At 44.4% G+C, this 25,554-nt stretch overlaps 1 protein-coding gene and 1 long non-coding RNA gene across 4 annotated transcripts in view; one reads left to right on the top strand and one right to left on the bottom strand.

Moving 5' to 3' along the window:
* The window catches only part of ADGRV1 (adhesion G protein-coupled receptor V1), a 487,191-nt gene that overhangs the window by 265,769 nt on the left and 195,868 nt on the right, over positions 1 to 25,554 (top strand). The window lies entirely within an intron of this gene.
* The window catches only part of LOC109282179 (uncharacterized), a 48,063-nt gene that overhangs the window by 14,311 nt on the left and 8,198 nt on the right, over positions 1 to 25,554 (bottom strand). The window contains exons 1-3 of one of the 3 annotated variants that reach the window (XR_002089103.2): positions 16,113 to 16,374; positions 15,714 to 15,847; positions 11,770 to 11,849 (exon numbers count right to left, since the gene is read on the bottom strand). This is a non-coding gene — a long non-coding RNA (uncharacterized LOC109282179). Of the gene's footprint in view, positions 1 to 11,769; positions 11,850 to 11,980; positions 12,085 to 15,713; positions 15,848 to 16,112; positions 16,375 to 25,554 lie in introns of those variants that run through there. The other 2 variants (XR_002089102.2, XR_002089101.2) reach the window with 2 other exon arrangements.

The following is a 25,554-nucleotide window of genomic DNA, read 5'->3' as shown; positions in this document are numbered from 1 at the left end:
ATTATAAAAATAATAATTATTAAATAACCTTTTTGAGTACCAAGGCAAATGATTTAATACAGTAGTGTCACTAAGGGGGAGAGGGGTGACCAGGGCACCAGCCATAGGCATCAACTTAAAGGAGTGCAAAAATAGCAAGCATCATGATGCTGCCTTGGCTGCTATTACCATCAGCCCAGCTGCAGCTGTTGCTCCATGTGCTACCACCACCCAGGGCATAGAACTACCCAGTTACACTGCTGATTTAACATTTAAAATGGAATATTTCATTTTCCTTCTCAATATAGAGGCAACTTGATCCATATGCGTGATTTGTGACATTAAAAATGTTTTGTAAATGTGAAAAAATGAACTATTGTCAAATAAACTCAATTTCTGCAAGCAATATCTGAGAGTAAATCGTGCGCATTGGTTTTGTGAGTGAACTGACACACTGCAGAGGGTACCCTAACAGTCTAGTGCTCTCACCAGTGGTGACTCTTTTATAAAAGTGGGGTTTGGATTTGTTTTGAAGGAGTAGGGATATTAACTTCAGTGTTCTGTTAGCAAAGTTCTAGTTCTGATGATTTCGGCAGCAAAATTGAACTTCTTGGTCATTCATATGGGTTGGTGATTAACCCATGTACATATTTAAAACAGTGTAAAATATAAAATAAATTTAAAAACCCCTCCTAAAACTGCTGTGCAGTCTGCTTATACAGAGTTATAGAGCCACAGAGCTGGAAGGGATCTCAAGTGCTCATCTAATGCAGTGTTTAAAAGCAGACACCTGCATTTACAAGCCATCCTAGACAATATTTTTCTAACTAAACTTAATAGAGATACTAAAACCCCTCTGTGATCTGTTCCAGTGCTTAATCACCTTCATAATATGACAGTTCTTCCTAAAATCCAACTTCAATCTCTGTTTTTTAGAATTTCAACCCATTCCGTTCAACACAGTCTTCTCCTGTCCTTAGTAGACATAGAGGATAGTTGAACGCTACCCCCTTATAAAATTATTTTTGCATTGAAGACTGTTATCAAACCTTTCATGATCTTCTCTTGTTCAGACTGACCAATCCTACATTTTCCAACCTTCCCCCAAGTCAGGTTTTCTAAACATCTAATTTTTTGTTCTCCTCTGGACCCTTTATGCTATGCTTACCCGTAGTAACATAGTACTCCAGGTAAGGCCTCACCTATGCTGAATAGGTGGAAGAATCTTTTCCTCTGCATACACTTCTCTTGTTTTGTAACAGCTGCAAATGAGTACTATGTTTCTTCCATAATTATGTTAATAGTTGTGGAAATAATCCATGTGAATACTATAGTCTTGGATGAGGAAGATATTATCCAAAAAAATCAGAAAGTTTCAACTCATTAGGTAGGGAAAGTAGGGAGAAGAAAGGATCTCTTTGTTCTATGTTTATGCTGTGTCTGGTGCAACTGTCTTATGATCTGTGGCAAGCAAGGCCATCTCTGGAAGGGGTGAATTGGGGTGACCATCCTGGGCCCCGTGCTTTGGGGGGCCCTGCAGACAGTGCTGTACAGGCCCCACTACAGCCGCCACGGCCACCGGCGCACTCACCACCCCTTGGCCCGCACACCCCTACGGACAGCTCTGTTGACAAGACTGATATTTGTAATAGTAACATGAATAATAGTAAGCGTATCTGGAAACCCTTTTGAGACCTATGCTAAGCCATGAATTTTGCATGAAAGATGGCAAGGTGAGCCTTAGAGTAAACATAAGCCAGCTATGAAGACAAAAAAGGAAGGTTCCCTAGGTCACCTGAAATTATAGGTCTGGTCAACGCCACTGCATTTTAGTAAAACACCACTAATTATCATATGTTTACAAACAAGTCATTTTGGCTAGGGACAGACATTATACATAAACTGGTTTAAATTATCAGAAACTGGTTTAAACTTGTAACAGAACTGTAACTGTAATGGAACAAATGTTCAGTGCATCAGTTTGAAAATGGCTGAAACCAGTTTGAGAGAAACCTGGTTGAATGTAGTGTCAGACTTAACTGATTTGGGTCAAACCAGTTTATGCAATGTCTGTCCCAGAACCCTTTCTGGTTTATCAGTTAAATTGGACTCCCCCAGCATCTCGGCATGCTCTCTGGGCTGGGCGGGGCCCTCCCCTCTGCTCTTTGGCTACAGCTCCAGCAGAGACTGCAGGTGTCTGCCTGGCTTCTGCTCTCCCTCCTCCCCTCTAAGCAGGGATTCTGCCGTCCCCTCTGCCTTACACAGACACACAGGGTTAGCTAGCAGACCACATGCTGGCTACACTCCATGCTGTGGCAGATGGGACAAAAGGAGAATCAACAGGTAACTGGTAATGTCCCTCTGTTGTTTTCTTAATGGGGTGATAAACACTGAGTTAGGGGTGATAAACACTGTGTTATCAATTCACTGCTGGGCTGGGCTGGGCTGGGCTGGGCTGGGCTGGGCTGGGCTGGTCAGGAGTGGGGGAACCCCTCCCTAATCAGTGTCCTGCTGGGTCTGGCGTCAGCTCAGCGTTGTAGAAGGGAAGGGATGGCTGCTCCAGCGCCCCCAGCTTCTAACCTGAGCCACTGCAGGCATGTGCCTGCATTTTTTCAGTCCAGAGGGGATGTCTTTGTGGTTACAAACTGGTTTAGGCTAGCCAGGTTTGACTAACCTGCAAAGATTGAATCCATTCAAGCTCATGCTTTTTGAATGTGTGTCCATAGCCCTAGTTTTTTCTTTTGGTCATCTTTTGTATATTATGAAGATGGTGCAGAATCCTGTTAAGATTTAGTTCAGCTTTTCATTAAAGGCACAGATAGAATGACAGTTGTATGAAAAATATGATTGCATCCTCCCCAAAACACATTACGTACATATATTAGTTAAGCATAGATAAATTAGAATTTGATGTTCTAAAAAACATACAAAGACAGCTAGGTTTGGGTACCACTGTAGCTAGCAATAATTTCATAAGCAGCCTATCAAACTTGAGGAGTTTACAATCTCCATTTCTTTGCCAGCAAGGTATTTAAATTTCTCAGTCCTGAAGTATTTGGCATATATCTATTCAGGTATATTTAATTGCTCTTGTAAGTTCTTTATTATGTTAGTATACTAGCCAAACATTTTTCACAACTAGTGGAATCATTGAAGTAGTGATATTTGGCTTCAATAACTTATAAATCCTCTCCTCTCACCTCAGTTTTCAGTGAAGACTTACCTGGGCCCTTAAAAATAAAGAAAGATGTTATTGTATCTTGTGATATTATTAAATTTAGTTACTTGTAACTTAAACCTTTGAACCAGATTTTATCAAGGTTGGCTGGCTGGCTGGCTTTTTAACAAGTTCTGCAACAGTACATGCACATATTTGACATGCCTACTTTCAGATATTTTTAAGTTAACAAAGTGCATACTTTTGATTTGAAACAAAAGTAAATGGGGTTAGGGAGGCTCTATTAATATAACTCAGTCATTTTTACAGATCAGAAAAACTATTTCCTATCTATATAAGAAATTGGATTTTTTTTCTTTTAAGGAAAAGAAATAATAATTAGTGACTGTTTATGTACCAAAGGCTATAATACATTTTTATATGTTTGCCCAAGGTATTATCAGCAAGGATCCTGGTTTTCTCTGTTTAAAATTGCAAATTTTCTGATTAAAACAAACCCCCCCCCCCCCCAAATTCTCTGATTAAAATCCCCCAAATCCACGTTTCTGACTCAGTATTTATAGCTGGCTTGTTACCAACATATAGGGTGATTCTTCAGGCAAAGGAAATGTATAGAGTAGGCTGTGTTACAGAGGGATTAAAACTTGAAGCAAATGTTAAGCTTGAGGAGGAAACTTGAATTAAACTTCATCTTTGTTAATATCTGTATTAGTAAAATGAAATCAATTTTTGAGTATACATGGCGTATCAGCTCTTTAGAAAGGGGCCTGATTTTGATGATGATCTAGGCTGTCCTATCCATTTATTGATTTGCATATTTCTTGTGAAATCATCCCCACAAATTCTTTTTTTTTCCTGGTATTTTTCTCATTCTTTCAAAATCTTCACTGATGAAATATAACAGCCTAGTTTTGACCTTTTTTCCCCTCACAAAGCATAAACCTACTTGCCTCAAATTTGACATCTCTGTTCATGTACTCTTATGATTAATTTATTCTTTTTCTAAGCAAGGTGTGCCAGTTTCTGTAAAGAAGCTATAATAGGGCTCACTGTGTGAGTGCCAGTAAATCTTTACAGAAGGTTTGCCACACCTTAAACCTCGAGCACTATTCATCAGCCAAGACCAATAGGATTAATATTTAGCATACCAGCTTCTATTTATTCAATCTGTTACCATGTGATCAAATATTTCAGCCATGTTTGCCAGAGACAAAAAATGTGCCAGTTCTCAACTTATCTCAAACTCATGTATCAGGTGAAAGTATTATTTATCAACACTGCTACATTCCTTAATTTTGATCAAACCAATTTCATTGATAAAAGTAGGATTGGACCAAACACTGAAGTTTGACCAATGTTGCTGTTGTAGCTAATGCTTTCCTTTAAAACCAGCTCCTTTAGTAGAAATCCCTGTTAGTTTTCTTCTCCTCCTTTCCTCCACACTTGTAGCAATCTTGGCAAAGATGTGTTTCACTGGCTGAGAGGGTTCTTCTGTAATTGCTGGTTACTTATCTGCTGCTAAATTCCAGAATTAAACAAACAAACACATCCATGCAGACACTCCTGCCTTCCTTTGAGTTACGCTGCATTTACAGTGACACAGATGAAAGGGGAATTTGATTCCATATACTTTATTAGTTTCTTTATTATCTTATGAGAGCTGCACTGGAATTTGTGAGCAATATGGGAAGAGGGTCATACTTGGTTCCAAACAGTGAAGGTTTAATATGGATATAGTAGCTGCAAGAACTAGGGAACTTATAAGGTCCAGTGGGCCCAGTCTCCAGCTTGATTATGATTATACATTTGATTCTGGACCTAACCACCAGGCTACAAACTGTGCTGGGCTTCAGGGCCCTCTTCATTCCTCCTGTTAAGTCATGCCACTTACCAAAGAGCTTATACTGCTTATACACATTATATTCAATTCTCACTTGGAGGTTATAGATGTGGGTTTGGAAACCATCAGGCTGCGAACTTGGAATTCTTACCTCTGGAGCAATTTTTTTTTCCCCCCAGCCATTAAAATATTGCTCTATAATCACTTCTACCTACTTCTTCTCTGGCTATGTGTTTTAAAATAAAAGAGTCATCCTCTGCTGCTGTTTTGAAACAAGTGATTTAAGTGCCTAAATCTGAGGAAGTTTCTGGCTTTGAGTGCATCTGACATAGGTGCCTCCCTGCAGTCTTCATTTAAGCCTTGAAAGGTTGGGGTTAGGATACATTTCTCTTTTCACTGTTCTCTGTTAATCAATTGTCATGGTTCCCTGTTGGAGTAGTGGCTTTGAACTACATTCTGAAGCATCTTGCTTTCTTCATTAATTGTATGGGAATCTTGGACTTCTAAGAACTGTGGATTTCAGTCTGGGAGCCAGGCACTGAACTGTTCGGTATTGCAGTGCTCATGCTTTTATGGATTTAGCCATACATCACTTGCCTCAAAATCTCACAGGAAGTCTGTGGTAAATCAAGATCTTGATCTCAGGTAACATTAGCACCGTATTTATCTTTCCCAATAAAACACAACAAGTAATTTGCCCTTATAAGGCAATCTTGTCCTAGATGTAAAATACTTTAAAACTTGAACAAATTTTGTCATGCTAGTAAGAATTTGCCACATCATATACTACAGTAACATTTTCTATAACAAAATACCAGCCTTTTTTTAATATTAACTGTTAGTTCTGTAAATATAGAAGGGTCCCTTCCATCCCCTCCCCCTCTGCAAAAATTACTTGGTTGTTTCTTTGCAGCTTATATTTACAAATTTTATTAATTTGCAGTGGGACTCCTGGTTCCTTGAGTAAAATGGTGATGTCCTACCCTTTATCTTTATTCCAACATTACCAAATCCAGAGACAGAGAGCACATGTGAACAAAGTATCAGGCTCTCTCCCTACCAACCTTGATCTGGACTCTTAGGTCTCTTCTACCCAAGTTTGTTATTCATGACAACCAAATTTGGGTGCAGTATTGATTCTGTGTTAGGAATAGCTGTATATTAATTGGTTGCTGGTCATCCTAGAGTTTGTCATGTGCTTTGCTTTTTACTTGCATTTTAATAAACATAAATAAAGGAAAATAATGCAAATGAGAAAAACTATATACAAAACAAGAAGGGTTAAGAAGACAATAGCAAAGATCATTTTTTTCATGGACAATAAAATAAGGCTGTGTGAGTGTGTGTGCGTGTGTGTGTAAATACATAATGGCTGGATTTTCACTGCTAAAGATGAACCTTCTGCTGCCAAGAGAGTAGAATTCCTAGAAATGAGGAATTCTAAAAGCTAGAATAAAAGCTCTAAAAGCTTCAATAAGTGAGCCTTGCCAAGGCCGCATTTGCTTCTCATCTGAGTGAGCACTAATTCTAAGTGATTTCATTATCTCTTGTGGTAACACAACTGGAATAGTAAGAACTTTAGGAAAATCGGATCAAGTAATAAGCGCTTTGGCTACATCTACATGAGAAGCTGGCTGCACAGTTGTTACTGCATAGTCATTTAGTACTTGCATACCCAAGTACTAAATGACTGTGCAATAACTGGCGTTATTGCACAGTAGCATCCCTGCATAGCTTCTTGGTGATGTTGACTGCTCAGTAGCTCATTACTACTGCACAGTAGCGTTGTATCATGGTTTGTGCTATGCAATACTACTGTGCAGTTGTAATGAGCTACTGCACAATAAGCGTCTTATGTAAACCTGATCTTTGTGGAGGAAAATGACCATGTTAAGCATCGTGGGGCCCAAAGACAGATTTGAAGCAACTGAATTTTGCTCTCTGGTGTTTAGGCTATTATAATGGTTGGTTGCTGGGAGACCTGCTTATTGGAAACCTAATTATCCAGCAATAGTTTGTTGTCTCATAAGTCCCTGTATCAGTGTTGACAAGAATATTCTCTCTGTGGGTGGTATTTCCTATGAATACTCTGCCTGCTGTCTGTTTTTCACTTGATTTGAATAATTCAGCTTTTTCATAGTGCCTGGATATCAGTGGTCATTTTTTATCATGTTTATTCTGTTGTTTTTCAGAAAAGTTTTTAGTGAGTTTAAAACTCCTCCTCTCTGGTAGTTCACTGTCTCACATGGAGTATTCTCTCTCTCTCTCTCTCTCTCTCTCTCATGAATTACTACCTTAGATAGCAAAAGAAACTTTTCTTTGCAGTCATTACAAATTCAGACTGTGTCTGCTCCTTTGTATTTATTCTCAGGAGGGGCCCTGATTCAATAGATATATTTCAGTATTTAAAGAGATTGCTGAGAAATAGTTAAAATTTTTACCTGGGTTACCATTATTCATGCCGAAATTTACTGTAGGGAAAAATAGGTTTTGAAATGGCTGGTCTACTGAGATTCTTTTAAAATGGCGAGTGCAGTGTGTAGTTTGCTCTAGCTGATATTTTCTTAACTACGTGGACATATTTTTAGGCTAATGCATGGCTAATGCAGGCTGCTTATTTTGGGTACAGATTCCCACTGTGATACATTGTCAAAATGAGCTCATCAGAGAGTCTGTCTGGCAAAAACTGTTTTGCTGTGATTCACCACAGTGCTTGCCAAATGGTTGCATTGTGTAACTCAGCCTAGTTAAAAAAAAAAAAAAAAAAAGAAAAGCTCATTGTAATACTGCACCATCAGCAGCTATTGCTTTTCTTTGTGTGCAAATCAAACAGTTGCCAAGCTCTGTTAGGCACAACATGAACTAGTACCATGGACTGTTGATGATTTTGACTGTGCTACAAAGTACAAACATGAAATGTTTTGATCAACTGTCCCACTGATGTATTTAAGTTAGGCCAAAAAGTGTATATCTGCATGTAACAGACTTGCTGCCACTCTGTGATGTGTCTAATATTTTTCTTTTGGAAACTGTGTGACTTCATGATTATGGAAACCATCCTTCTTTTTCTCCTTTTAACTGCAGTGGATTTCTTGAGTTTCTTAGCATCATCTTGTCTCAACAGAGTCCTAAATCTTACCTTATAATGGTTTATTAAAATCCTTTATTACTAAGATGGCCCATAGTAACTGAGCCCTGTAACATGATTTTTGTCTTCAACTTTTCCATCAGTTTCCCTGCCACAACCAGACAATCACCTAAGTTCTGTTCTTTACTGCACAACACTCCAAAGGTCCAACCATTTATTTCTATACCAAACTTTTCAGAAGCATGCTAATCATCTGCTGACTTTTCCCCTTGGGTCTACAGTCTTTTCCCCTTGGGTCTTTAATACGTAACTTCCACCCCCAAGTCTGTTCAGAATTCTGCTGATAAAATATTTCCTTTCAATATTTTTGTGATCTTGTACACAAATATATTTTGAGCCACTGTTGCTGACTGCCAGAGTGTCTAAACTTCTTGTCTTGACTTTCAGAATTCTATCATATGGATATCTTTCCACCCTTTAGTCCACTGAGGAAGCCAACCTTGATATCCTCCTCTTCTTCATTTCACCCCCCGAACAGTATGCAAAGAATCCGATTAGCTAGCCTTCTTGACTGTTCTATCCTTCTGGAAAATTCTACAGAATCCAAAGTGGAGGCAGGAGACCAATAAGTCTGAGAATATGCCCATGTGCACCTGATATGGTGCCCCCCTTTTGCTTGTATTGGGCTGATGGGTGATCTTACATGTAAAAATGAATGAACAGAGACGTGACATCAGCTTCAGAAGGACACACAGGCCGGTGGCAGAACATTCTGAACTCCCAAGCTCTTCCATTGCTGACTTTAGGGTGGCTCTTAGGCAGCAAAACTTTAAAAAGAAACTTGAACGGGAAGCTGCGAAACAAGAAATCATCCACAGACTGGACTGTGTTAAGTAGGGTTTAAGTAGGCGCTATGGATTCTTATCCCATTACCTGAATTAGCTTTGTGACCCTTTAGACATGTCTACACATGCTGTTAATTTGCGGTAGGCATATGGCATAGTAAAAATACTGCTTAGTAAGCCTACTGGGGGAGCACATCTACACGTGCTCTCACCCTGCTCTACCCCCCTGCAGCAGCCAGGAGGAGCTCCAGGCTAGCCCAGGAGCTGGCAGGAAACAGCTGTCTCCTGGCCCCATATATATCAGGAGGGGTCCTAATGTGCATGGGTTGGAAGAGCTGCTGCTGCAGAGCATTCCTGCCCCATGCATATGGGGACAAGCCCTGTGTCCAGCAGGGCTTCCCTGTGTAGCCCAGGGAAGTCTCCTGGTGCAGGGAGCTCCTGGCCCTGGCTCCACAATTGGAGCAGGGGCTGGCAGATTGCTCCCTGCCCGGCCGGAGCTCCCTGCTGCTGGGACAGGCTCTGAGCTCTGAGCCTGGACAATATCCCCCTGCCCTGGCAACAGGCAGCTCCTGGAACGGGAACCGAGAGAGAGCTCCCTGCCCTCGGGAGCTGCCCGCTGCCAGGGCCGGCTCAGAGTTCAGAGCCGGGGCTGAGACAGTGGCCCCCTGGCCTGGCAGCAGGCAGCTCTTGGCCCCAGTAACAAATTAACCCTGCGGTTGGCTAATTGACTTCTGAGTAAGTGTCTGCATGTGTAGACAGTGACGCTTTACCATGCAGTGAATTAGTCAACTGTTCAGTAATGTTTCTCATGTAGACCTTGCCCCACTGTTCCTACAGGTTTAGTGCTTGCTTTTTTAGCCTCCCCCAATACAGGTCCCCCTCGGCCCAGCCTGTCCCCTCCCTCCATTCCTGCCTTTTGTATTGAAATCACTGTCTCCATTTTATACACAGCTCTATGCAGGTCCTCTCACAGCTCTGATGAAGTGAGCTTAGGCTCAACAAAGCTCATGCTCAGGGCTGGATTAACCCTTTAGTGGGCCCTAGGGAAACAAATTTGTGGGCCCCCAGCTGAAGATGAAATTTTTATATTACTTTTTTCACTCAATAATTATAATATGTAAAATAAGCACAAGTAGGCCCCTTTTTCACTTGGGGCCCTATGCATGTGCCTAGTTTGCCTATGCGTTAATCCAGCCCTGTTTACGCTATATGTACCTCTGATTTAGTTAGTCTACAAGGTGCAAATCTACCCTGCCTTCCATCTAATATGATGGCATATTTACAAGGAGTATATATAGTTACATTTATTTTTTCAGAAATAAGAGCCTACAAGAAGATCAGTGTATCAGTTAAAATTACTGAGCAAAAAGAACAAAAGAAAAAAACATTTGAGAAAGTGGCTAAAGGACTAAAGGACTTTTTTCACATTTCTTTTCAGGGTTGTTCTAGTCATTAAAGGCAGAATCCTATCAGTAACCAAAGTGTCAAAAAAGGTTTTGGAACAAAATGAATGCTTAAATTGCCACCAGGACCAAACTGGATTTGTTCTGAAGAGTTAAGGATATGTATGACCTCCACACTAATATGTGTAATCTCTCAAAAAAAACCCTATTCTGATTGCATATTTTTATACAAGGCCTTAATGCTGTTTCATAGCATTACAGACCAATCCTTTTGCTTTCCTCTGAGTAACCTGGTTGAAAAGTAATTAAGTGTGGAGCTGGAAAATGCCTAGGTGAGCAAGATCTTAGCTGGATGGCTGAGGTTTTTTTCCTTGGCTTTTCCCATTAGCAGGTGCTAGGAAGCTTGCAGGTAGATGCTAACTGAATCTGATTCACTCACTGTCGCATGTGCAGCATATTTCTGCATTTTGAATTAAGGGAAGAGCTACAGTAGCCAGAGCAATCTAGGATTTGGGGATAAGCAGTCCTAAAGGAGGAACCATACAACCAGTCAAGCCTGGAGTTGTAGCTTCTTGGGTGTTTTGTGTTAATTGATCAATGAAGCAGCCCCAAGAAGTGGCTGACTGTTGCACCTACACAACTTGCACTGCTTCTGCTAGTGAGGTAGGGAGCAATACCTACTCACACTGGTCAGCAGGGTCAACTAGGCTTCTGTTGTGAAAATTGTCTTTCCCCAGCCTATTTGCAATGCAGTGTAGGAGTTGACAAGACATTGGCTAAAGCAGAACACATTAAACAAATGCTTAACAAATACGTTATTCTCATAGGTTTTCCCCTTGTTACCTAATACTTGAAAAGGATGTTATGCTGCTTTTGCTTTTGTAAAGTAAATATTTCATAGGAATATTGACAGAAGATATCAAAACAAATTTAGAAATAGGGTAATGCATTTCTGGATTAAAACATAACCTTATAATGAACTGCTGTTTATTTAACTACATTTTAATTAAAGAAAAAATTAAGACCTGGATGTACAGGCTTTTGTTGGCAGGGATTCTAACTTTAGGTTGTTTGGATTATCAATTAATTGCTACCAAGTTATGTAATGTTCTCTTTCCCAAGGTAGCATGGCAGGGTCACAGGCTGGGATGCTACATTATAAACCTCTACGTCTCCATAGGTTCTCCATCTCATTCCAGCTCCACCCATAATTCTCCTTAAGACATACCACCAACATGAATTCCATCAACCCACCCTCTTAACTGCTGCTTGCTCTTGTTAAGATTAGTACCAATATCATAATTCTTATGTTTCTAATTCTTCTAATTTGAATACAAATTTTGAGGTATTTGATGTTTTAGTAAAGCACTGCTTCCACTGCTTGGAACACTCATTTCACTGTTACCTCTACTTCCCAAAGCCTCTGTTTGCCCTACCGTGTGGCTGCAGAACATCTTGTCATCCAAACTGTTCTCCTTTTCTCAGCCATGCTCTAGACCACCATCCATCCTCTTTCCTGAGGGAGAGAAATAAAATAGAAATGAGTCAGTAGGTTCATTTTACTCTGTAGACACCATCATGCATTCCCATTTAAACAAAGACCACCGTTATCATTTTCATGGTGCTACCTAATGAGAACCCAGTTACCTCTCTTGAGCCTTCTTGGGGGGGAAAAAAGAGTGAGAATTTGAATCTTGAATGTGAATGAATCAGAGAGATTCAAGAAGGTTTTGGCATTTCCTGGAATGTAGACTTGGTTAAAGATTAAAAAACAGAATATGTCTTTGTCTGGGTTCTCTGTCTGCAAGCATTATAAATGTCCAACATCAGCATTATTTTGAAATCTTGGCTAAGATTTCTTATAAATGGGCATCTGAAGTTAATCTTCTAACCCGCTATTTAAGTGCCCACGTAAAAGGCCTGATTTTGAAAGGTGCTGAATACCCAGCCAGAAGGGGGGGGGGGGAGTGGAATGCATGAGGGGGGGTGTGTGAAGTTAGGGGTTCATTTAATTTTTTTAAGGATAAAATTCAAATGTGGGGTCAAATCTTACTTTACCAATTAGATAGCTAAGCTAAGTGTGATATATTCCGGGGCCGGGCAGGAAAGTGATCAGTGTGGGTTGGGAGAGCAGGTGGGGGGTGGGGATGGACAGAGCAGGGATCAAGAGCAGAGAGGGTCCCCCCCATGGCCCCCTCCCCCCTCCTCCAGCCCCGCTGGCCCCTTACTTACCGGCACCAGACTCCGGGCGAGGAGCCAATCACAGAGATGCTCTAGCAGCCAGAGCATCTCCATGGAGGACCCAGCCTCCAGTTGCCCCAGGGCATGACCGTGCCCTGCCCAGCTTTTTTAAACATCAGTTTTTTTAGGCTCCTGGATATCCAGGGTTCTAATTTTCTCCCTGAGCTGCACGTTTGCAGCACGGGGAACATTTTTTCATTCCCACACGTGCCTCTTGCCCCATCTCAAAGGGGTTTGAGATGGGGCAAGAGGCACATGTGCGCTTGTCTAGACATGCCCATAATGTCCAAAAGTTCCTTTTGTGTTATCAGATTATGATGGGCAAGATTATTTTAACCTTCCTCATATATCTACTGGTATTATCATCATATAATCTCATTCATGTTAATGAAACTATTTCTAAAGTTGTACAATGATACATATAAGAAAGTAATGCTTTAATCTAATGGATTTTGTTTAAATGGATGTCAAAATAGTAAAAAATTTGCAAAAGGATCGAAGGGATGGCTCATAAGAAGTTTCATAAATTATCATTAAATGTGTACCCCAAGCCAAGCTAAACGCAGCATTTGAAATGGTTATAATTTAAGGCCTAAAATTTCTTCATAGGGGGCGTAGAATGCCATTTCCAATGTTTTCTACAACATTAGTTATTATTTTTGGCAAATCTTGTGGTAACAACATTTTCTCTGATAAAATATCGGCTGGTGAATCCTAACACTATTTCAGTTTTTGGCGGGGGGGGGGGAGGGGCGGTCTGTACTCAATAAGAAAGTCTTTTTGAATCAAACAAAACTTTTTATATTTCTAGACTAAACTCCGGAATATTTCTAGAAAAATTTTAAATCTTGGAGCATGAGTAACATTCTTAAAATGTTCTGTGTTTGGAAAAATCTATGTTTACTTGTTTCAGAAATTGCTACAAACTTAAATTTAGATTCACATCGCCAACAGAGTTTAAAAGTTTCCATTATCAATTTTTTTCAGAACAGGAAAGGAAATAGATGGACATCTTGGCACTGATTTTATATATATAATTGAAATATTTAATATATATATATAAATTCCAATTATATATAAAATATATTATATATATTTATAATATATATTTAATATATATATATAAAATATGCATACTACATATTCCTTTCTTATACTACTCCTTAATTGTGTTGAGTTATCTCTAACATTTAGTATCTCAGAGCCGGTGTAATTAAAGTTCCCCACTGCCCACTCCCGTAGTACATGTTTAAATGCCCAAGAATTCCCAGTTAAATAAAATTGTTATCTGTTAATCTGTGACTTTTGGTTGCTTCATGACCCAGATAAATTAAAAGGAACGTGCATTTTTTGTGTGAAAGTGTTGCATAGAGTGTTTCTAATTGTACATTCTGAGACAAAAACCAAGTTGTTATTAAGGGCAAAAGTTCTTATGTCAGCAACTTAAGGTAAAAATGCCTCATAAATTATGGTGATTAAAAAACGAAAAAGGTATGCAGCCATAAAACTGGGTTAAATATAATCTTAACATTGACCAAAGCATTATAAAGTTTGAAAAAGCTAATTTATAAATACGAAAACAATCTTCAGTCTGCCAGTGAATGGTACTCTCCTTTTCCTCCTTTGTTGCCCTTTACTCAGATGAGTCCTATATGGATCAAGATTTTTTCTTAATGGCCTGATTTTTCTGGACTGGCTCATTACCAGATTATCTGCTATTTTTACATGGGTCTCTATCCACTTTAACTAGTGGAACAGTTCCATGTCTAAATAAATTAAATTTATGTTGCATCCAAGTGTTGAGGGTGTTCAGCCAAGATGGGAGACAGATTCCCTGATCTAAGTGAAGCCTGCAAACACAGGTTTATCCTGATGTACCTTGTCTTACAGTGATGTAGGGAAGGAGTGGACACACAACAGACAGCTCTATGCCACTATAAAGTACTAGAATTTCACTGGGAAACACTAGGGATAAAATTATACCACTTTAAGTTATACCAGTGTACGTGTTGTGTGCAAACGAGCAGTAGCCAGCTTTTCACTCACAGATTAGTGAGGTCCTATATTTGTGCCTGTTGCAGCAGCCACTTGGGGAGAACTGGTTATTTGTCTTCCGTGGATACTGTGGAAAGTTACATTGAAATACAACATTGATATAAGCTACAGTTGTATTAATAAATCTCTGTCCAGGTCTTCAGACAGAGTGGGAATTTGAGCCAAGGTGCCTTACACCCTCACTATGCGTCCTAGCTACTAGCCTATTACTTATTTTGGGAAAGGGATTAATCTGGTTTTCCAAACCAGTAATACTGTCCCACAAACATTTTTAGTTTCAAGAAATGGATACTTTCTGATGCAAAATTTAAATCTTTGAAGAATTCCTCATTTGTAACATGAGGAGAATTGCACAGATTTCACAAATACTGTCCTTTATCTTTTAGTATTCAATTTATCTCATCAGCAAGGTAGATTTTCTCTAATAATTATGTGCAATGCATGATGCAAGCTATGGTAAGCAGAACCACTTAATTTAAGAGGTTGCTACTGAGAAGAACTTGATTGTTATAGGAGGGTGCAGCTCGCTCTGCTGTCTGAATGTTGTCACTCCAATGGAGAAGTGAGGTGTTTTGGTGTAAAAAATGACAGGTACACACATGTGAAGTATATTTAAACTTCACAGGGGGGAACAGTTTTTTGGTTGATTTGGTTGTAAATGAAGAAGTGGTGAAATACTGATTGCTTGAGCTTCAGAAACCAAAGAGCCCTCAGTTCTCCCAATCAACAGTCATCAGCAACCACTATAACAACTAGCACTCATAAACTGGTTTCCCAGTGGATTTTGTCTAGTTTTCTGGTCAGGTTTAGTGTTTATATGGTGCTGCTTTTCTCCAAACCCCAGTATGGCAAAGCCATAAATTAGTCCTTTAGTGTGTTAACCTCTATTTGGCATCAGAATACAGAGAAAATATATGACCATAAATTATTCTTATCTTAATCTTTAAATGCCCTCCTTTCATAATATGGTGCATTTTAGGTTATTAAGTACACTTTTAGAGCTCTCCTTCAATATACAATGTGTTACTTTAGCATGTATTTGTTGAATTCTTAGACTGAAAGTTAAGAAAGTGGGAGGCCTCACTTCAGTCTGTTGTTTCTCATTCTGCATAAGTTTTCATTTCTTCCTGGTTTCCTGAGTCCATGTTGTGCTTTCCATTGGTTCACTGCTCCTTTTGTCTGACTTCACTGGGGGCAGGATGAAGACCTTGAATCACACTGTTGAAAAGAAATGATGCAAGAAAAATTGATAACCTTGTACTGGCTAAAGGGGAAAGGACTACCAAGGGTAGTAGGGCCAATAACAAGTTCATGATCCCTGCTAAATTTACTCTCAAGCTTGTCTTGTGCTAGTTTAATGTATTTTAGTAATTTAATGCATTTCCATTGTGAAAGCCTCTCTGTTAACTAAAGCAAAGAATAATCTAGAAACTCTCACACTAGATAGCAGTAATCAGGTAGGCAACCAGACAGAAAAAAATACCATAGTTACAGCAGGTCAAATACTTCCTGTACTTGAAAAGTTAAGCCTTGCACATTGTCCTTTAAAGTAAGCGCCCAAGGGTGAGATAAAATACTAGGAGAAGTAAGTTCTGAACCCTTCAACTTCAAAATTCAAGTCTGGAGACAGTGGACAGGAGTATCTTAGATTATATCAACTGTGGCTGTTTTATAAGAAAAAGGATGGCTGCTTTGTTCTTCTGTACTGTCACTTCTGTTCCAAAAGCTGTAAAGCTATTTCCTCTTAAGCTATTATCTCTTCATCCAGAAACATTAATTTTATGTTAAATCGTACAACAGCCCTTCAGAAGTTAATGTAGATCTTTAGAGGTCAACAAATAAGTGTAGAAGAATGAACCAGTTTTTAAGGTAGTATTCTCATGCTGTAGTTATCAAATGTGCATGCTCCTTTAAAGAAGATAGATAGGTAATTATGCATAGTTTCTATTTAATCAGTTTCATTCTCAGTAAACACAGGAAAGTGCCAGCATTTCCAGACCCAAACATTCCCATTCACTCATCACATGTTAAGTACATGGCCACTGGCCAGGTCACCTTTGTATCTTTCCAGGGTTCACGTTAAGGTCTAAATTGTGTTTGTTCCCATTGTGTTTCCAAGGCAACTGAAAGAGTGCAGGATGACTGCAGTGTATGAAACAGTTGGGAATATAATGTTAGGTGGCAGAGTACATTGTTGCATCTCGCCCCCCGCCCACACACACACTTATAAACATGACCAAAGTTTTGTTAAATTAGAATAAGTCATCTTGCCCTTCTGCCATTTTGAAAAGGCCTTCCAGTTTGATGGTTGTTTCCTGTTTACTAGTTCCACTTGTGAGCCCATTTTATGTATCAGATGAATTCAGATTTTATGTACGTAAGCTCAGGACCTGTAGAAACAAAACTTATGTGAATCCACTAACTTTTACCTACCGTGGTCTTTAGGATTTGCAAATCATGATATTGCTACTATTAAGCTACATGCTGTTGACTACACCAGTGAAAAAATATGTATTACTTATTAAATAAGGAAATAGTGCTTCATGTGAATATCTGTGTAGGGCAGGGTCCCCCAAATCCCGGGCAGGGCCCCTTTATTGCCCTAGGAGCAGCTTCCTCAACGGCAGGCCCACTGCGCATGCGCACAGTTTAAAAGGGCCCGCCGACCGGGAAAAAGCCCAGTTAGGCTCGGAAGCGGCGAGAGACGCGCAGGTGAAAGCTTGCTGCGCCCCCGCTGCCCCAAAGCCCCCCAGAAACCCTCCAACAGCCGCAGAGCCCCCCGCCAACCCCCATCACAGCTGGGGTAAGCGGGGCCCATGGAGAGAGGGGGCTAACCCCTTAGTGTGTGTGTAGGAGGAGGCGGCTGAGTGGAGCTGGGCCGGGTCAAGCCCCGCCCAGGCCCCTACTTTGCCCAGCCCCCCAGGGAGCCACGCGAACAGGCTGCGCAAACAGGCGTGTTTCTCTGCCGGCGCGTGAGTTAGCGCGGAGTTCGCGCGGGGGGGCGCATGGGAGGGCCCCAGACCCTGCCAGCGCACCCCCCAGGGTAGACAGCCCCAGCCGTAGCCAGCCTACCAGAGGCATGACACGGATGGGCACGCGCCGCACCCCGAGGGTCCCCTCGGGCTCCGCACCCCCCCCCCCCGGCACCTCAGAGACGGCCACCCAGATGGAGCCCCTGGTTCCGGGCTTCAAGCAGACGGAGCCCCTGGCTCTCGGCTGCGGGGGCTGCCTGTCTCTTTTTCAGGCTCTGGGGCCTGGGAGCATGGTGACCTCCCCTTGTGGGGTCTGCTCCCTTTTGGGGTCTCTGGCGCGCCAGCTGGAGGAGCTCCAGGCCACAGTCCAGAGACTGCGTGCCATCAGGGACTGTGAGCAGGAGATAGACTCCTACTGCCAGGCCCTTCTCCCCCTGGAGGCAGAGGGTAGACCACAGTCTCCCTCCACACCAAAGGAGGACTCTGGGACCTCCTGCTGTGTCCAGCCAGGGGCATGGACCAAGGTGGTCAAGGGCCCTAAGGCCCGCTGCACCAAGGCCCCTCCCCCACCAGAACTGAGCAACAGGTACGCACCTCTTGCTGCCCCAGCAGAGCCTGCTGAGTTGCCGGCCCCCACAGGCAACATGGGCCTAACTGCAGCTCCCGCCCCTGCTCTCCCCAAGACAAAACATAAGGTGTTTGTTGTGGGAGACTCCCTCCTGAGGGGGACTGAGGGGCCAATCTGCCACCCCGACCCCTTAGCCTGGCAAGTCTGCTGCTTCCCAGGGGCCCGCATCCGGGACATTGCGGAGAGGATCCCAAAGCTCCTCAAACCCACAGACCACTATCCCACGCTCCTTATTCATGTGGGCACCAATGACACTGCTCGGAGCACTCCCAGCCAGGTCATGAGGTGCTACAGGGATTTGGGAGTGGGGCTAAAGGGTCTGGGGGCACAGGTGGTGTTCTCGTCGATCCTCCCAGTCTCAGGCTATGGGCTGAGAAGGGACAGGAGGATCTATGTGGTCAACCAAAGACTGCAGCGCTGGTGTCGTCAGGAAGGCTTTGACTTTCATGACCACAGCCTGCTCTTTGGCGAGAGAGGCAGTGAGCTGCTGGGAAGAGATGGCCTCCACCTCTCTCCCCTAGGGAGGAGGCTCTTCTCAGCCAGACTGGCTGACCTACTCCACTGGGCTTTAAACTAAGCCCGTTGGGGGACAGGGGGACTACCGCCACTGCTGGCCCGCTGAGCAATCCTTGCAAAGCCAGCGGATCACGGCACTTCAGGGAGTCCACCCCTGCCCCAGCCCTGGTAAAATCTGTGGGCAAGGAAGGAGCCCCCCAGGGGGCACTCGCCTGCCTGTAAACTAATGCCAGGAGCTTGGGAAATAAGCAGGAGGAGCTCATCCTCCTGCTCAGTGCAAACAATTATGATGTCATAGGGATAACGGAGACCTGGTGGGACTCCACACATGACTGGACCACGGGTATAGATGGCTATACCCTGTACAGGAGAGATTGTGTAGAGAAAAGGGGCGGGGGTGTAGCTCTCTATGTTAAGGAAAACTACACGTCCCTGCAAGCCGATATTGGCGACCAGGGTGGACGGCTGGAGACTCTCTGGGTTAAAATCCGTGGGGAACACGGCACAGGGGACACAATGGTGGGAGTCTATTACAGACCTTCCACTCAAAGTCCTGAGCTTGACCAGGAGTTTGCCCAGGAACTGGCTGAGGCAGCTTGCTCCAGAACCATGGTTGTCATGGGTGACTTCAATTACCCGGACATCTCATGGGAGGATCGCTCAGCAAAATCTGAGCGGTCGCAGAGCTTCCTCTAGTGCATGGATGACCTCTACCTGACTCAAGAAGTCTATGGGCCAACGAGAGGCAAAGCGCTGCTCGACCTGGTACTGGCTACTGGGGATGACCTAGTCAGCGACCTAGCGATCGATGGGAAGCTGGGTGAAAGCAACCACGAGCTGATCACCTTCACCATCCGCCGAAAAGCTGGCAAGTCGGTCACCAACACGCAGGTCCTTGACTTCAGGAAAGCCGACTTTGACAAGCTCAGGAGGCTTGTCAGTGAGGCCCTAAGGGACTGTGACCACGGGGAGAGGGGAGTTCAAGAAGAGTGGTTGCTCCTCAAGGGAGCGATCCTCAATGCACAAACTAAGTCTATTCCATCTCGCAGGAAAGGCAGCAAGAGGGCACAGCAGCCCCCCTGGCTCTCCAGGGACCTAGCAGACCCCCTGAGGCTAAAAAGAAAGGCCTACAAAGGATGGAGGATGGGAGTCACCTCCAAGGAGGATTATTCTGCACTGGTCCGGTCCTGTAGGGAGCAGACAGGAAAGCCAAGGCTGCAACTGAACTCCAGCTTGCTTTGAGCATCAAGGACAATAAAAAGTCCTTTTTCAGATATGTGGGGAGCCGGAGGAAAAGCAGGGGCAACACTGGACCCCTGCTGAACCAGATGGGGCAACTGACGCCCAGGAAAAAGCCAACCTATTAAATAGGTACTTTGCATCAGTCTTTCATCAGCCCCATGGGACGCCCATGCCTGCTACAGGGCCGGGAAGTCCGGGTGAGGGTGATCCCCTGCCCTCCATTAATGCTGACTTTCTGAAGGAACATCTTGAGAAGCTGGATACCTTCAAGTCAGCCGGCCCTGACAATCTTCACCCCAGGGTACTCAAGCAGCTGGTGAGCATCATAGCCCAGCCTCTAGCACGGATCTTTGAAAACTCTTGGCGCTCTGGTGTAGTGCCCGAAGACTGGAAGAAGGCCAATGTGGTGCCTATCTTCAAGAAAGGGAGGAAAGTGGATCCGGCTAACTATAGGCCCATCAGCCTGACTTCTATCCTGGGGAAGATCTTAGAAAAGTTTATTAAAGAGGCCATCCTTAATGGACTGGCCAACGTCAACATCTTAAGGGATAGCCAGCACGGGTTTGTTACGGGTAGGTCTTGCCTGACCAATCTCATTTCCTTCTATGACCAGGTGACCTATCACCTGGACAAGGGAGAAGAGATTGATGTCATATATCTTGACTTCAAAAAAGCCTTCGATCTGGTGTCCCATGATCGACTCTTGGAGAAACTGGTCAGTTGTCGCCTTTGGTCCTCCACGATCCACTGGCTGGAAAACTGGCTCCAGGGTCGGACCCAGAGGGTAGTAATTGATGGAAGTCACTCATTGTGGTGTCCTGTGACCAGTGGGGTCCCCCAAGTTTCTGTCCTTGGACCCATACTGTTCAACATCTTCATTAATGATGTGGACACTGGAGTCAGAAGCGGACTGGCCAGGTTCGCCGATGATACCAAACTTTGGGGCAAAGCATCCACACCAGAAGACAGGCGGGTGATCCAGGCTGACCTGGACAGGCTCAGCAAGTGGGTGGACAAGAATCTGATGGTGTTCAACGCCGATAAATGCAAGGTTCTCAACCTTGGGAAGAAAAACCCACAGCATCCTTATAGGCTCGGCAGTGCTATGTTGGCTAGCACTATGGTAGAAAGAGACTTGGGGGTCATCATTGACCACAAGATGAACATGAGCCTGCAATGCGATGCGGCGGCTAGTCAAGTGACCAAAATGCTGGCTTGCATCCATAGATACTTCTCAAGCAAATCCCGGGACGTCCTTCTCCCCCTGTACTCGGCCTTAGTGAGGCCGCAGCTGGAGTACTGTGTCCAGTTTTGGGCTCCACAATTCAAAAAGGATGTGGAGAAGCTTGAGAGAGTCCAGAGAAGAGCCACGCGCATGATCAGAGGTCAGGGAAGCAGACCCTACGATGACAGGCTGAGAGCCCTGGGGCTCTTTAGCCTGAAAAAGCGCAGGCTCAGGGGTGATCTGATGGCCACCTACAAGTTTATCAGGGGTGACCACCAGTATCTGGGGGAACGTTTGTTCACCAGAGCCCCCCAAGTGATGACGAGGTCAAATGGTCACAAACTACTTCAAGATCATTTCAGGCTGGACATAAGGAAGAATTTCTTTACTGTCCGAGCCCCCAAGGTCTGGAACAGCCTGCCACCGGAGGTGGTTCAAGCGCCTTCATTGAACACCTTCAAGATGAAACTGGATGCTTATCTTGCTGGGATCCTATGACTCCAGCTGATTTCCTGCCCTTTGGGCAGGGGACTGGACTCGATGATCTTCCGAGGTCCCTTCCAGCCCTAATGTCTATGAAATATATGAAATCTTGCAGCACAATGAATCCACTTTTCTGAGCAAAGGATTTTTGAGATATGGCTAGTAATGGAAAACCAAGAACTGACATCTCTGGATTAATAAAGGGTATAGTTCCCCAAATCCACTTTGACTTAGGCAAGCAAGAGAAACCCATCTGTACCACAATACTATGGATTTTACTATGGAAAATTACATAGACCTATTCATATTTAGTATCTTGAAACATACTCATCTATGTTTCTGTAAAAGTGGCATGTTGGCAATGACCCATGACAGTTCTATGTTAGGTGCTCATAGAATGTGCCTAGCTCATACTAGCAGCACTAAGTGCAGTATAAAGCAGAGTACCCACAGGCTAGGGACAGATGTTCAAAAAGCCGGAGTCTAAATTGATTCAACCTTTGCAGATTAGTCTAACCTGCCTAGGATGAACCGGTTTGTAACAGGACAAACGTTCACACTGGACTGAAGCAATGCAGGCACATGCCTGCTGTTGCTCAGGCCAGGTGCCGGGGGGTGCTAGAGCATGCCCTCAGCTACAGGGAAGCTGTGATGGAAGGGGCATGGCTAACGCAGGCTGAACTGGCCAGAGAGGGGTTTAATTCCCCCCTCCATGTGCGACAGGCAGGGATCAGAGCCAGGTCTGCTCAGTGCTCCCCCCTTGCTGCTGCAGCAGTGGGCACCATGTCCCCTGAGGCAGAGGAGAGTTAATTTACCCTGAACCCCCACTGGCAACCAGGTCTGTCTGCTGTCGCTGCAGCACTCACTCCCTACCTGTCCCCTCACCAGAGGCCGGAGTGGGGAGGAATAATCCTGTTCCTGCTCCCCCACTCCCAGGCACCCTGCCTAGCTATGCCCCCGCAGCACCACCGCACTCCACAGCAGCTCTGCGGGCCCCACAGTGTAGCCTTTTGTTGGGTAGGGGCTTGTGCTCTGGGAAACTAGTGACGTGCTGTTGCCTGTCAGCTCACTCACTGCTTGCTGTTGGGTGGGGGCAGAGCCCAGCCCCAGACACTCGTTCTGTCCTGGGGAAAGTCCTCTCCCAGCAAGAGGGGGCTTATTCCGCTGCTGGCCCCACACACTTGCAGTCCTGGAGGGGTTAACTTTCAGTCTCTGGGCTCCCAGCCAGTGGCTGCTCCCCTCCCATTAGCCCCACAACAAGCTTTCCCTGTGGCTGGGCTGCTAGGTGCCATCAGCTTAATAAGCCCCTCCTGCTGGGAGGGGGCTTGCACTGCAGCAGGCTCTGCTCACCTGGCTGCAGCCGCTGTTCAGCCTGTGCTTGGGGCCGGCGGCTGAATAAGTCCCTTCCTGCTGGGAGGAGGTTTGCCCCAGCACAGAAGTGGCAGTGGGTGGGCTGGGCAGCCCCATGTGGGCTTTGGGCAGCTGCAGCAGGAAGCGCTGACAGTAGGAGGGGGATGGGCCGATTTTGCACCTGCAGCGAGCAGCAATTTCTCTTCTTTGCTGCTGCTGCTCAGCCCAGACGGGTGAGCCTGGAGATGGCGCAGGGGGCATGGGGTCAAGGCTGTGCACACTGGTCCCTGCATGTACCACAGGGCTGGGACCAGCAGCACCAGCAAATGAGCTGCGGTGGCCATGCTGCCTAGAAAGGCAGTCCTGCCGCAGAGCAGCCCCAGCCCAGCTGCGTGCCCAGGTAGTGGTGCCTCAACCCGGTGGCACTGAGGGACCCACCAGGACCCAGACAAAGCCCCTCCATGGGCTGGATCTGCGCAGTTGGTAGTATCTGGCCGTGCCCATGCCCAGTTGCTTGTGCAACGAGGGAGGAGCCACTGTGACAGGGGCGAGGCGGGGAGCTGCGAGGCAAGGAAAGCTGCTGTGGGTGATGGCAGCACTGGGGAAAGCAGGTGGGCTCTGGCCAGTGCTGCTGCATGCAGCCCACAACAGCTCTTCCCACCCCGCAGTGGGCCTCCCCACGCTGGGAAGTGGCTCATGCTCCCCAACATTGACAGGGACTGTTGCCCTCACCAAGGGCCCTGCCCCCTCCTGCTGCAGCCACTGGGTGGGGGCATGGCTAGACACTGGCCTCCAAGGGTCTTGTGGGGGGCAGGGATGGGAGTTATTCCACTTCCCTCCAGAGTCTGGTGGAGGGGACTGCAGGGAACTTACTCCCCTGCAGGGAGTGAGTATGGAAGTAAGGGTGGGCTGACCCAGCTGCCAGTTTTGTAAAGGGGAGACTAACCCTCCTCCCTGTCCCTCTCTGCCTCAGGGGCCATGGTGCCCTGCTGCTGAAGCAGTGAGAAAAGAGCATCCAGCAGATCTGACATGGGTCCCTGCTGGTGGCACAGGGAGGGGGGAATTAAACCCCTTTCTGGCCAGATCTCTACCCCTGCCTGTCCCTGCTCAGGCTGAGGAGCAGAGAGGCAGGGCCAGCCTAACTGGGCTGGAGCAAAGAGCCCAGCCTAGAGAGCATGCTGGGATGCTGGGGGAATCTGGTTTAACTTAAACCAGGAAGGGGTCTGGGACAGACATTGCATAAACCGGTTTGAGCCAGATCAGTTAAGCCTGATACTACATTCAACCAGGTTTATCTCAAACCAGTTTCAGCCATTTTCAAACTGGTTTATGCACACTGAATGTCTGTTCTGTTACAGGTTTAAACCAGTTCCTGATCACTTAAACTGGTTAAGTGTAATGTGTGTCTCTAGCCCTGGAGTTCACACACACCATTGGACCTAGCGTTTCCTCTTGGTGCCTCCCTGCTCTGCACCTAGGTGCTCTGGATTAGTCTGGGGAAGTGGGAATGGGAACAGTTAGACTGGAGACGGAGCCTAGGTACCTAGAGGGAAAGCATCTAATTTTTGGGCATTGCAACACCCAAGCAAAAACACTTGTGGAAACAATTTAGGTGTCCCTGGGTCAGCTTCAGCTACTACATGTTCCACAAATACTGCAAATTGTTTTGGAAAATGACTGTATTTTTAACTTGTTAATTGCATCTCCAAACACACACGTTGATAACTATCTTTTGCATTTGTTCCTAAATGCAAGTAAGCTGCTTCTATGTCTTCATATTATTTACTTACAGTGTCGTGCCTTACTACATTAAGACCCTAGTGTGGATATTATGGTGTCATCAGGGATCTTTCGATGACTACATTGGGTGTAGGTGTTAGAAAAATTAATCTCCTTTATTCAAGTGATGATCTGGTATGTATGATAACAGTTTTTGGCCACCTTTGAGTCCTACAATGTTATAAAGCATTGCTTGGCCAAAGAGAGCAGCATAGTTTAATTTACCAAAGGTACTCTTTTTCCCTGACAACCATGGTGGAGAAAGTGGCAATTGAAACAGCATTAGAAAATACAATGATGAGGATGTTTATAGCCTAGTCTTTCCAATGGTGGTCGATAGATCTGTAAATTCAGATCTGCTGGCGCACACTACAGGATTCCAAAGGAATATTGTTCTTTCCCTAGGATAATATGAGTTGAAATGTTTAACAACAAACAGCATAGATGTAGCTCAGTGAACTTTAACACATCAAGGACAATGTTCTCAAACAAAGTAACCTGCAAAGGTGATTGAGTTCAGTGCTGGTCTTGTTGACTTTTGAAGCCAGCGTATTTAATATGAAGTAAGTATATGTACATGGAGATGGACTGTATATTTTGGCTGTAGAATTTGGATTGTTCTTTAACCCTCTCTGTGACTACTGTATTACTTATTAATCTTTGTAGCCTTTGGTCAAAAGTCTGGGAAGCGGCTCTATGCCCTGTGCAGTAAAGTCTACATGGTTTTATC

This window comes from Alligator mississippiensis, chromosome 3 (assembly GCF_030867095.1).
Source record: "Alligator mississippiensis isolate rAllMis1 chromosome 3, rAllMis1, whole genome shotgun sequence".
Lineage (NCBI taxonomy): Eukaryota > Metazoa > Chordata > Crocodylia > Alligatoridae > Alligator > Alligator mississippiensis.
The sequence above is the reverse complement of the archived record's forward strand: the minus strand, read 5'-3'. Positions and strand labels throughout refer to the sequence as shown.